Source organism: Scyliorhinus canicula, chromosome 9, assembly GCF_902713615.1.
Source record: "Scyliorhinus canicula chromosome 9, sScyCan1.1, whole genome shotgun sequence".
In the NCBI taxonomy this organism is placed as follows: domain Eukaryota; kingdom Metazoa; phylum Chordata; class Chondrichthyes; order Carcharhiniformes; family Scyliorhinidae; genus Scyliorhinus; species Scyliorhinus canicula.
The window spans coordinates 167,358,029-167,372,381 of NC_052154.1; the positions used below are offsets into that span (position 1 = coordinate 167,358,029).

At 43.2% G+C, this 14,353-nt stretch overlaps 1 protein-coding gene across 5 annotated transcripts in view; it reads right to left on the minus strand.

Annotated features, from left to right (window-relative positions):
* Positions 1–14,353, minus strand: part of trim66 (tripartite motif containing 66) — a 407,144-nt gene that overhangs the window by 229,067 nt on the left and 163,724 nt on the right. The gene's annotated exons all lie outside the window — the stretch shown is intronic.

Below are 14,353 nucleotides of genomic sequence, written 5' to 3' on the forward strand. Positions count from 1 at the left end.
ATAGTTTACAAGTCACCATCTTTTTCCTCTTTACAATATACAGGGTCAAAAATACCTAATAACGATTACTTGATTCATCTGATGTCTTCCTATTATTTCAATACTTTTCTGCACTTATGGACCTTATGTCTTGGTTTCTCAGCAAGATATTTTCACCTCCTCATTGAGGAGGAAAAAAGTGAAGTGACAGTTGACTAGTAACAGTTCTAAAAATATTAAATGCAATGTGAAAATATCTTCAAATAACTACTAAAGAGCATCTGACCTCTTGTTGGCATGTCATGTTTATGTAATGAATGAACTCACTATAAACACAAGGTAATGACCACTTATAAATGAAACGTAATTATGACATTTAATCCACACAAAAAAAAGGACACGATACAACCGAATTCCAGAGTCCTGTAATGAACGCTTTCAGCACTGAGAACCGCTATGCTATCTACCAGGACTCTGGTTATATTCAAGGTCTCAGCAGCAACTCCCTAACAAAGTCCAGTTTCCTGCACTGAAGGAGCTCCAAATCGGCAGAACTCCTCAGTGCAGGAGAAGATCAGGCTGCCATTTTTAAATGGATCCCGACGTCTCGACCCCCAATGCGACCCCTGAAAGGCGCTCGCAGAGGTCGCAAGGCAAAGTGGCTAGACCAGTCATTTTCAAAGTCAGGGTCGTGACCCGGGGTGGGTGTCAGGAGGGTCATGGAGCCTCCATGCGGCATTCCTGATTACGGGAATTAGTGCGCAACGGCGGCAGCAGCCGACTTTTTAAGATTTCTAAATAATCTTTGTACCTTGCAACCCACCCTTTGTGAAAGGTTCCTACAACTCATACCGCAATGTATTGTCTGTGGAAATGTACTCAAGATATTTCTCGAAACCCTGGGACTCGACACCAGCCTAAATGGTCCTTCCATAAGGCACCGATGATGACTAATGTCATTTCATGTTTATTTGGCAAGCAATGCCCACTCTCTTACAGGAGAGAATACCAATGCTGACAGAACATTTTATATTCTATTAGTGGTTGCAAATCTAATGACCTACAAGTAGACCAAAGATGTTTGTCAATATCACATTCTATGTGGAATTTATTTCCCTGAACATAATAATCCATAAATATTGCAAATCCTTGACAAAATTGAATTTCTAAGGTTAAACTATACCAATCTCCGTTTTTAGTAAATGATTCATTTTATTTTGTACATAATTTTCAATTGCACGAATGCGCATAAAGCTGTGGAAGATAAATACAGATACACCTGTTTAAAAAAACAAGTGGAATCTGTTGATGAACAAAAAGCAAGATCCATATTGAATATATTTAATTCAGAAGGTAGAGATCATCTATCTTCTTAACCTAATTTTATTCAGATTTACTTTCCAGTCACTACTTTTCAACCGAGCAGTTTCTAAACTATAATGATTCGAAGAATGAAGCCTTTATGAAAATCAATTATCTTCTGTTCCAAATATTTAAATGATATTTCATTAAACAAGAGATCTTTTTTTAAAAAGGAACATAGGTGGATTGGCCATGCTAAATTGCCCGTAGTGTCCTAATAATGCCCGTAGTGTCCTAATAAAAGTAAGGTTAAGGGGGGGGGGTTTGTTGGGTTACGGGTATAGGGTGGATACGTGGGTTTGAGTAGGGTGATCATGGCTCGGCACAACATTGAGGGCCGAAGGGCCTGTTCTGTGCTGTACTGTTCTATGTTCTATGTTCTATCACACAATGGGGTGGCAATGGCATAGTGATATTGTCATTGGACTAGTAATCCAGAGATCCAGGGTAACGCTCTGGGGATCTGGGTTCGAATCCCACCACGGCAAATGGTGGAAATGAATTCACTAGAAATCAATGCCCTTTAGGGAAGGACCACTGCTGTCCTCATCTGGTCTAGCCCACATGCGACTCCAGATCCACAGCAAGTGGTGAAACTCTTAAATTCCCTCTGAAATGGCCTGGGAAGCCACTCAGTCAGATAGGTAATAAATGCTGGCCTAGCTGGTGATGCGCATGAATCAAATGGAAACAGGAAAATAACAGTAAGAGAGATCTTCATGAAGGCTTTGGATGAAGAATCCTGTCCAAAACTTTAACATTTCCTTCAGGTGCAAGAATGGCTACAATTTAATTCTACATTTCTCTACCAGATCTTCATTGGTCACATATGCTGAACAAATTTTCCATCTACATGTCAGCAAGATGTGTTTGCATATTTATTCTGCAAAAAGGATCAAACTCAGGCAAATCATCTAGCATCAAATGCCCCAAAATGAAAGCTTCCTCTGTAATTTCTCAATGTATAAATTAATGACTGCCAAAATGTTACATCTAAAATAAGGAGGAAATCAAGATTTAAAAGAAGAAGTTTGAATTGATCTGAGAAATGTAATAACCAAAGTCACTTGTGGACGTGGTGTACAGAATCCATAATTGTAACTTCACCGTGGGAACAGAGTATAAAAATGGCATAATAGGGACTAGTCAGAATTATACAGTGATAATCACAGTTGATTTTAAATCGACATATAGATTGGGGGGGGGGGGGGGGGGGGGGTGTGTGGAAATTAGACGAGCAAAAAGCATAGATGAGGAGCTGAAATGGAATGTTTTTTTTGCATAGGTTCTTAGAGCCAGCACATTTTGAAGCCAGAGGGCAGACTATACAAGAGATGTGCAATGAGATCGGATGAATTGATAACCTCAGTGAACATACCACTCGGTCGCAGTAATGATAATGCGTGAATTTTACATTCAGTTGGAGGGAGAGAGAAAAAGTATGCAAAACTAATATTTTAAACTTAAATAAGGGCAATTGTGAGGGCATGAAAGCAGAGCTAGCTAGAGAGTGAACTGGCAAATGTGCTAAAGGGATCGACCAATAAAGATTCAGTGTCAGACATTAATGGGATATTTCAGAATAGACACATTCCAATGGGAAAGAGGGTTTGTTATCTGTGGTTAACTAAATAAAAACATGCATTAAACTTAAAGAAAAAAGCATATATTTGTGCAAAGTCAAGTGGCAGATCCAAAGATTGGAAAGAATATAAGAACAAAAAAATTGATAGGGAAGGCAAAGCTAATACGAGAGAAAGTTAGTTAGATACTAAGAGTTAAGAAAAAAAAAGTTACCAGAGTGAGCATTGGACCTATAGAAAGTGTCTGGAAACTGATAATGGAAAGCAGACCACAGCAGATAAATGAAACAGGTATTTTTCATTGCCCTTCACTGTGGAAAAACACATTCCAGAAGTAAACTGTAAATCAGGAAAACGGGAAGGAGGGAGGAATTCAGGAAAACTGTTGGATCTGTAGACTGAAATGCCCTGCTCAATATGCACTTCTCCCAAGGTCTTGAAAGCAGTGGCGAATGAGATAATTGATGCATTGATTTTAAACTTTAGATTTGGGGATAGTTCCATTAGGTTGAAAAATAGCAGATTTAACTATTTATTCAAAAAGGGAGGGAGGCAGAAAGCAGGAAACTACAGGCCAGTAAAGCCTAACATCTGTCATAGGGAAAATGTTAGAACCCATTAAAGATGTTATAGCAAAGCACCTAGTAAAATTCAAGGTAATCAGGCAGAGTCAAAGGGAAATAGTGTTTAACAAATTTATCAGAGGGTTTTGAAGGAGTGACACATTCTGTAGATAAAAGAGAACCAGGGGATGTACTGTACTTGGATTTCAAGAAGACATTTGTTAAGGTGCCACATCAAAGGTTATTGTGGAAAATAAAAGCTCATGGTGTAGGGGTAGCATATTGGTATGGATTGAAGATTGGCCTAGCTAACAGAACAGTTGGCATAAATGAGACTTTTTCGGTTTTGCAGGATGTGACAAATGGTGTGTCACACGGATCAGTACTGGGCTTTCAACTATTCTTACAATTTATACAAGTGACTAGGGGACTGAAGAAATGTTATCTGCTGATGACACAAAGAGAGGTAGGAAAGTAAATTGTGAAGAGGACGGGAGGTTATAAAGGGACAGATACATTGAGCGAGTGGGCAAGAATATGGCAAATGGAGTATAATGTGGGAAAAAGTGAAATTGTCCATTTGACAGGAAGAGAAAAAAGTTACCTAAATGTTGAGAGACTGCAGAGCTCGGAGTTTCAGAGGATGTCCTTGTGCATGATCATAAAAGGCGAGTTTGCAGGTGCAGCAGGTAATTCAGATGTTAGCGTTTATTGCAAAGGGAATCGATTACAAAAGTTGGAAGGTTATGCTTCAGGTGTACAGGACGTTGGCGAGACCACAGGCGGGATTTAGGGTTGTTCACGCCTGCAAGGCATTCTGGTCCAACGGGTTTTCCCGGCAGTGAGGGGTGCTGTCAACGGGTGGGATCGGTAGATCCCGCTAGCGGCTGCCTCCCCCCCCCCAAAAAATAAATGTGGTGGGGTGGTCGATAAATCCCTCTCCACTTTGGAGAATTGTGTACACTACCGGTCTCTTATTTAAAAAAGAGAATGATGTAAATACGTTAGCAGTTCAGAGAATGTTTGGAAAGCAACTACTTTCTTAAAAAGGATTAGTTTAAGTTCTGCAAAATTAAATTGTTGGGTTTAAGAGGGAAGGTCATAGCCATTTATCACTATCATGGCTGATCATCTAACTCAATAGCCTAATTCTGTTCTCTCCCCATAACCTTTGATCCAATTCGCCCCAAGTGCTATATTTAGCCACCTCTTGAACATATTCAATGTTTTAGCATCAACTACCTCCTGTGGTAATGAATTCCACAGGCTCACCACTCTTTGGGTGAAGAAGTGTCTCCTTATCTCTGTCCGAAATGGTTTACCCTGAATCCTCAGACTGTGACCCCCTGGTTCTGGACCCACCTACCATCGGGAACATCTTCCCTGCCTCTACTCCATCTAGTCCTATTAGAATGTTATTAGTCTCTATGAAAGCCCCCTCATTCTTCTGCACTCCAGCGAGAACAATCCCAACATAGTCAATCTCTCCTCATATGACAGTCATATGAGAGAGCGATAGAGAGAGAGAGAGAACGAGAGAGCGCAAGAACATCCTTCCTCAGAAAAAGGTGACCAAAACTGCACACAATAGTCTAGGTGTGGCCTCACCAAGGGCCTGTATAAGTGCAACACATCCCTGCACCTGTACTCAAAACCTCTCACAATGAAGGCCAACATAACATTAGAGGTCCCACTGCACACTCCCCTCTCCCAATTTACAACCGTTCAGGTAGAAATCTGCCTTCCTCTTTTTGCTTCCAAAATGAATAACCTCACATTTATCCAAATTATACTGCATCCGTCATTGATTTGTCCACTCGCCCAACCTGTCCAGATCATGCTGCAGGATCGTTCACCCTCCCACTCAACTTGGTATTATCTGCAAACTTTGAGATCCTACATTATGATGTCAAGGGCATTCAGCTCTTTTCTGCATGTTTGAAGTAAGGCTGGAATGAGGTCAGGAGCTGAGTGACCCTGGCAGAACACAAACTGAGCATCTGTGAGCCGGTTATTGCTGAGTATGCCGTTCGATAGCGATGTTGATGGCTCCTTCCATCACTTTGCTGATGATGGAGAGTAGGGCAGCAGTCGCACAGCGGGTTAGTCCTGCAGCCTCACACGCCAAGGTCCCAGGTTCGATCTCGGCTCTGGGTCACTGTATGTATGTGTGGAGTTTGCACACTCTCCGTGTTCGCGTGGGTTTTGCCCCTACAATCCAAAGATGTGCAGGCTAGGTGGATTGGCCACACTAAATTGCCCCATAATTGGAAAAAATGAATTGGGTACTCTAAATTTATAAAAACAAAAAATGATGGAGAGTAGACTGATGGGACAAATCCAACTCAGCCAATTGCCGCCCTATTTCTTGTGTGCAGGACACACCTGTCAATTTTCCACATTGCTGGGTAGATGCCAGTGTTGTAGCTGTACTGGAGCAGCTTGGCTAGGGATACGGCAAGTTCTGGAGCACAAGTCTTCAGTACTATTGCCAGAATATTGTCAGGGCCTACAGTCATTGCAGTATCTAGTGCCTTCAGCTGTTTCTTGATTTACGTGGAGTGAATCGTATTGACTGAGACAGACATCTGTGATGGTGGGGACCTACGGAGGAGACCGAGATGGATCATCCATTTGGCACTTCTGGCTGAAGATTGTCTTTTGCACACAAGAGGATAGGGATATTTGTGGAGCCTCCTCCTCCAGGGAATTGTTTAATTGTCCACCACCATTCACAGCTGGATGTGGCAGCACTGCAGAGCTAAGATCTGACGAGTTTGTTGTGGAATCTTTTAGCACTGCCTATTATTTGCTACTTATGCTGTCTGCCGCACAAGTAGTCCTGTGTTGTAGCTTCACCAGGGTGACACCTAATTTTTCAGTATGTCATATTCTGCCACCCTTGCCACCCTCAGTGCTACCTCCAAGTGGTGTTCAACATGGAGGGGTACGGATCATTAGCTAACGGTGGCCATTGTGGTAATCAGCAGGAGGTTTCCTTTCACATGTTTAACCTGAAACCATGAGACTTCATGGGGTCCAGAGTTTATGTTGAGGACTCCCAGGACAACTCCCTCCTGACTGTATATCACTGTGCCACCACACTCTGCTGGGTCTGTCCTGCTGGTGAGACAGGACATATCCAGGAATGCAGATTGCAGATAGTGGTAACTTTATGTAAAAAGTGTGCTAAGAGACATACCAATCTAAAATTTTAATTGAACCACCTACAGGAACTTGGAAAATAAATCAATAAAAAGTGAAGTTGTGTTGTTAAGAGGTTGGGTTAAAATACATTGCTGGCACACAGCAAAGGATGTTATCACGCTATCTGGGTATGCTATTCTTGAGGCGAGAGTATTTCAAAACATTACCGATGTGATCAAGTAGATTTATTTCAACAAACATGTAGTAATCACATTTTCACAAAAGTTGGACTTCTGGTAGTGGTATGTAGGAGGTAGGTGGCTTGCACCTGGGTATTGGCCCTTTTTCACCCTGTTTTTGGGAGGCATTTGGGTTGAAACTGAATTATTTGATGGGATGAGGGTCCCAAACAAGAGAAATGCCCAGATCAGGGAAGCCAGCAAATAAAGAATAGTCAACCGATTCGGAAGCCTCTCGAGGCTCATCTGTCAAGAAAGTGGAGGCCTCAGGTCACTTCATTGACTATAAGAGATGCTTACAGGCATTTTGGCAGTGGAATTTAAGAAACAACGGCAGGCTGTCACCAAGGCCCTCCACAATTCAATGGGGGTGGCCCTGCGCATGGCGCAGTATTACAGGATGTGGAGGCAGCTCTCTCGAACTAGAGTGATCGGATTGTCTCTTTGAAGGCTGAGTCGGCAATATTGGCCAGTGTTAATGAAACACTGTACCAAAGTGGAGGATTTGGAGAATCACTCCAGGAGGTAGAGCCTTAGAATTGTGGGGCTTTCAGAGGGAGTTGAGGGCCCAACTTATACGTGGAAGAGGGTGGATCGTTGTTCCCTCTGGAGTTAGATCGAGCCCACAAGGTCACTCCAGCAGAAGCCCCATTCAGGCAAACCACCATGGGCGATCATAGTCAGGTTTCAGAGCCACCAGGAGAAGGAACGAGTTATGAGGAGGACGAAGGATCACCAAGACTACAAATGGGAGGGCCATGCCATCAGGCTCCATCAAGATGTGGGAGTGGAGATGGCTAAAAGGCGGGCAGCATTTAGCAAGGCCAAAGCTGTGTTTTGTAAAAGTGGAGTGCCGTTTGGGATGGTATACCCTGCACTGCCTCAGTAACTTCTGACTCAAAAGACTTATTTTGATGTGCCGAAGGAGGCCGATGCTTTTGCTAGGAAGCATGGGCTAGGAATTGTTATTTGTTTGAGGTCTTGTTGATATTGGGGAGGACATGTGTTGTGGGGATTTTCTGGGGTTTCTTGTACCAGTTTGATTGTTTACTGTTCTTATATGTGATGAGTGTTTCTTTTTCTATATTTATTAAAGGTGAACGTGGACTTGGCGGGGGGGGAGCGTGGTTGTTAAGACTTTTTAATTTATCTTTATTCCGGTCGGGAGCTGCCCAAGTTACCCAACGGGAGCGTAGCTGTGGGGTTAACTGCAGCTCCTATTTTGGGTAATTTGCAGACGTAGCTCCTATTTTAGGGTAAATTGCAGATGCATCAGAGCTATTCAACAGGTAAAGTGGTAATCCAGCTGCAAAACTTTAGGAGACCATTTTAAGAGCACAGATAGAAGGCCCATTACCTTTTAACACACCAGCTGAAGCTGCAGACTGAGATTGTGCAGGTAAGGGACTAGGGTGGCAGGTTGGTTCCCACCCCATCGAAAGATTAATGCAGCATTTGAAGCTTTTTAATCATAGTCTGTGTAGATTGGAGCCCCCAGAGGAGGGATCGCCCACAATGCGGTTTTTGGATGGGTTATCTTTCCCGGTATTGAAGGAGAGAAAATGGGAAGAGTTAAAGTTTCCTTTGGGCCCCCAAGGAGTTTACGAAGTATATTTGTTCAATGCAGTCGGGCATAGCTCTGGATCTGGATGGGTTTCCCATCAAATTCTGTAAGAAATTTGCAGGCAGTTGATCCCATTGCTATTGGACCTAATGATTCCTTGTCCTGGGAGGGAGGGGGGAAGGATATTGCTGTTTGCATTGAAGCAGGCCTCTATTTTCCTGATTTAGAAGGATAACGACCTTATAGAATGTGGGTCGTATCAGCCTATCTCGTTGTTGAATGCTGATGCTAAGTTGCTGGCTGAAGTGTTGGCAATGCAGTTGGAGCCCTGACTTCCAGGAGTGATTTCTGAAGAACAGATGGGTTTTGTCAAGGATCAACAGCTGTTGCCCAATATACATACTGTCCCCCTCACCAGCATCCAAACCCGACTGATTTTTTTCCAATGGATCCAGAAAAAGCGTTTGTTGGGGAGTGGGGTTACTTGAGATTTTAGGGAGGTTTGGTTTTGGGCCAAATGTTTACATCTTGGATTTGTTTGTTTTATAATGTTCGCTGCTAGTGTTTGCACAACGACTGGAGCTCGGATTACTTTCAGCTGGGTAGGGGTACGAGGCAGGCTGCTAATGTTCGCCTTGATAATCGAGGCACTGGCAATAGCGTCATCCACTGAGTGGGGTTGGTGGGGGGGGGAGAAGAGCATAGGGTGTCCTTGTATGCAGATGATCTGCTTCTTTATGTCACAGACCTATTTTCCACCATGGACGAGATAATGAAGCCATGGTTTGGCTCTAGCTTTCGTTATCTGGCAATCCGGTAACCCACGACTGGGCTTCGGTTCATAAACTAAATTATGCTAGTCTGGTGAATGGGGTTAGAACTGATTTGCAGAAGTGGGATACCGTCCCGCCATCCCTGGCGAGCAGGGTTCATACGGTTAAGGTGAATGTCCTTCCAAGGTTTTTATTTCTTTTTTTCCCCCCCAAAATCATTTTTTTTTTTTCTAGAGTCAATAAGATGATAGTTTCTTTCAATTGGGCAGGCAAGGCAGAGGAGCCGTAGGGTGCTTCTTCAGAGAGAAAGACAATGACAGTTGGGTGGCTTTGCCTTGCCTAATTCGTAATTAAGGTGCTGGGGTGGCTCAAGGATCCAGATTTTATATGGAGGCAGGCTTTTGTAGCGGTTCTAGTTTGAGGGCCTTGGTGACTATCTCGTTTCTGTTTTCTCCTGCAATATTTACCTCAAGTCTGGTAGTGGTGTCCATGCTGAGGATTTGAAGGCAGTGGAGGCAACATTTTGAGCTTGGCTCCATGTTGTCAGGGACCGGCAAATCGTACCCTGTGTTCTGCTCGTAACCTAAACTTGTAAGCTTTTGGATCTCCTTTGCTAACATCATGTCAGGGATTCTGAAGATGGAGCCTTGTCTGCTGGTGGCCACTTTCGGGGTTTCTGACTCACGGTGCTGCAGACAGGGGTGAAGGCGGATGTTCTCACCTTTACCTTATTGATAGCCTGGAGGCAAGTTCTGCTGGGGTGGAGTTCTCCTACTTCACCCAGTGCCTCAGCCTGGGGGTTGTAATGGAGTTCCTATACCTAGAGAAGGTGTACACCATTAGTGGGTTGGGAAAACAGTTCTACTCTAGGTGGCAGCAATTATTTTCCTTTTTCAGAGAGCTGGTCACTGTTAGCTGTTACAGGGGGAGGTTTAAGTTATAGATGGGGAGGCTTGTTAATTTTTGAAGGCGATATTCATGTACTGTACCATTTTTGTTGATTAGTGTGGATTTAGTAATAATTTTTTTTTTTTTTTTTAAATTGTAGCACAAATATAATTCCACGAAAGAAAATATAGTAATGAAGCAATCAGAAAACTTCCATTTTATCTCTGGAGCCATTCAATATAATGTAGAGTCCTAACCAATAATAAACACACTTGAATAGTTTGAAAGCAACATTCTTAAAAGCTTCCCCATTTAACATTTTTTTTTTCCGATACGTTGCCACTGTGAGCTGCCTGTTTTTTTCCCACGTGTACTACATTGGCAGATGTCACTTTCTGCTTTGCAAGGTTTTCATACTGGACAGTTACTTGTTACTTTCAGATCAAGGCTTTCAAGTAAAATGTCAAGATTTTGCACCACTGATCTAAACATATTTTAACATTCTAAAAAGCTACATTCATAATTCCACAATGCTCCAAGTGATATAAACAATTTCCAGTTCCCTGGCCCCAATTGCCTCCCCTTCACTATGGATGTCCAATTGCTCTACACCGCCATCCCCCACCGGGATGTTCTGAGGTCTCTCTTTTTCCTTGGAGTTGAGGCCTGAACAATCCCTGTCCATCACCACTCTCTGTCACTCAATAGTTTCTCCTTTTTTCACTGAGTACCCACATGCCCGTCTTCTTGTAGGTTATATGGAATATTCCTCATTATAGTCCTACTCAGGTCTGTTCCTGCTACACATTTTCCACTTTATTGATGACTGAATTGATGCCGCTTCCTGCTAGTGTTTGGACCTGAAACAAAAGTATCCATTTTACTTCCAATTTCCACTCCTCTAACCTTAACGAGTCCATCCTGTGTTTCAAGCAAGGACTCCATCCCATTCTCCCAGTTTTTCCACCTCCATCACATCTGTTCTGATGATGCCACCTCGAAAATAGCACTTCTGACATGGCTGCCTTTTTCCTTAAACCAAGGTTTCCCCCTAGTACTGTAGTTAACAGGCCATTCAACTGCGTTTGACCCATTTCTGCACTTCTGCCTTCACGCCTTCCCCTCCCAGAACCATGACAGTGTCCCCTTTGTCCTCACTTTCCACACCAGCAACTTCAGCATAATGCTATCATGAAATACATCTCCCCCCCCCCCCCTCCTCCAGTGTCAGCATTCCGCAGTGACTGTTCCCTCCGTGACACCCTGGTCTACTAAGTCATACCCAATTCAATCGCCATCCCACAACACCTTCCCATGCAATCGCAGAAGATGCAACAGCTACCGCTTTAACCCCTGCTGCCTCACCATTCAAGGCCCCAAACTCTCATCTCAGATTAGCAGCATTTCACCTGTACCTCTTTGGTCTACTGTATTTGCTGCTCCCAATGTGGTCTCCTCTACACTGGGGAGACTAAATGCAGACCGAGTGATCACTTTATTGGAACATGTTTGCTCAGCCTGCAAGTATGTTCCCCAACCTTGCAGTTGCTTGCCGTTTTAACTCAGCACCTAGCTCTAATGTCCACCTACCTGTCTTTGGCCTGCTGCAATGCTCCAATGAAGCCCACACAAGCTGGAGGAGCAGCATCATATCTTCGGATGAGGAACATTACAGCCCTCAGGACTTAACATCCGAGTTCAACAACTTTAGCCAATGGCCATTTTAGAAAATATTTATATCTCATACATTTTTTGTCTCAATGCAACCCCCCTCCTCCCCCCAGCCATCTGTCTCTTGTTTCCAACTTTTCTACATCTTTGTTACAATCTCTCCAGCTACAGTATAATATCCTACACATTTTCCCTCCAGAAAGTTATGATAAAGAGTCAAACATACTATTCTGCTTGTGCTCCCTCCAGATGCTGCCAGGCCTGAATTTTTCCAGCATTCTGTTTTTGTTTCAGATTCCAGCATCCGCTGTATTTTGCTTATTCCAAAAAGCTTCCCCATTTAGCAATGTTTTTTCCAATGTGCTCCTGCTGTGGGCTACCCGTTCTTTCATGTGTATTGCATGGTCACCACACTGACAGGTGTTACTTTCTGCTTTGCAAGATTTTCATGCAGTTAATTTCAGCTCAAGGCACTTCAGTAAAATGTCACAATAGTTTTCCCTATTAAGCTAAAAGTGTATGATTATTAGTTTTAAAATGCATGCATTTATTGTTCCAAATAATATTCACACTTTTGCAATTTTAAACTGAGACAGCTTAAAAATGCAAGGCCACATTCCAACGATGAGTGTGAAGACAGACGGTAACATTTTTTCCAAATGTTGACAGGTGGAAAAAGCAGCACTGAAGCCAATGGCGGCTTTCTCCACTGTATCGGGACATAGTAATAATTGTGATGGCTAGGGGCAGGTCCTACAATACGTGCTGGTGGGGAAGGCCAAATCAAAGCCTGCCCCGCCAGCAACTTGAAGACAGGGGTGCCATCCCAGTGCCCGTCTCCCCACCATTGCCCTCAGGCACAGCCCCTGGGCATGACCCTCTAACTCCAAAGCAACGCACTCACCTGAGCTCGTCTCAGAGATAACACCATAACACATCGGAGCAGAATTAGGCCACTCGACCCATTGATGTTCACCAGGTGTATGCCTTGGGAGCAGTCGTGATACACGCTGGTCTGCCCTCATGCCGATGGGAATGGATTTTTTTATAAAGGGGGACAATCACCGAGGTGGTAATCATGTCATGCTTTTACAATGGTATGAACATCTCGCAAGATTGTCTGCTCCCATTGCCCAATAAAAAAAGCAGGAGCAGAAAATCCCAGCGAGACATTTCCTATAATCCAGACATGCATTGAAACCTGTAAGTGTTCAGGAAGAAACATTAAAATGCAGAATACCGTTTCCTGAAGCAATGGCTACCATAGCCAGACACCCCAAAACCTCTTGGAAGTAGTATTTGAAGGAAATGCGTCCAGCAGCAATACCACTACGACATAGCCGTTCCATAAATAAATCTTTATTTTGAAAATTTCAATTGACCCAGCATCCACAGCCTTTTAGGAAAAGGGAGTTCCAGATTCACATGATCTTTTGCATGGGAAAAAAAGTACCCCATGATTCAAATGGCAACATTGATGATGGCATGGTGACACAGATAGGGCATCTGGAATCTGACTTAACAGACAAGCCATTGTGCAGCACCTTAAATAGTTTGAAGGATTGAAAAGGCTGAGAGAGAAGTGTCATAGAGTGTGGTGAATTCAATGTCAAATCAGGTAAAAAAAAGTGAGGAAAAGTAAATAAAAGACAAAAGTTTTATTTTTAGATTTTCGAATCTTCAGCCTCCAACAATTAAAACCTGAAGGATGAGACGCCATATCTGTAGTAGTTGATTTTAAATTCCAGAAAGGTTGTTTGGCAGTACACCTATCACATTATTAAAAGGGTACCTTGGACAAGACTTAAACCTTCTGGTGTACATTTAGTTATATCAACTACACAAATACTACAACTTCTTAGCATTCGATGTTCACCAATGGCAACGGTAAGAAGTCTTACAACACCAGGTTAAAGTCCAACAGGTTTGTTTCAAACACTAACTTTCATTCACCTGAGGAAGGAGCAGTGCTCCGAAAGCTAGTGTTTGAAACAAACCTGTTGGACTTTAACCTGGTGTTGTAAGACTTCTTACTGTGCTCACCCCAGTCCAATGCCGGCATCTCCACATCATGGCCACCAATGGCAAAACAGACAGAAAGAGCTGCCTTTGTTTAAGGTAATGGCAATGACATTTTGATTCCTGTATTTACACCATCAGCCTCATGATTTTGACAACAACTCGTGACCAATATATTTTACGAAATAAATAGGTACAATTAAAGTTGAGCTTGAATGAATTGCCACATAAGAATAGAATCCCTACAGTGCAGGAGGCCACTTGGCCCATCAGGTCTGCACCGGCCCCTGGAAAGAGCACCCCACACAAGACCATGCCTCCACCCTATCCCTTTAACCCCATCCGACCTTTTTGGATACGAAGAGACACTTTTTAGTATGGTCAATCCACCTAACCTACACATCTTTGGACTGTGGGAGGAAACTGAGCACCCGGAGGAAACCCACTCAAACATCAGGAGAAAAGTGCAAACTCCACACTCACCCGAAATTGAACTCGGGTCCCTGGAGCTGTGGGGCTGTAGTGCTAACCACTATGCCACCGTACCTCCCGAAATGTAACGTGC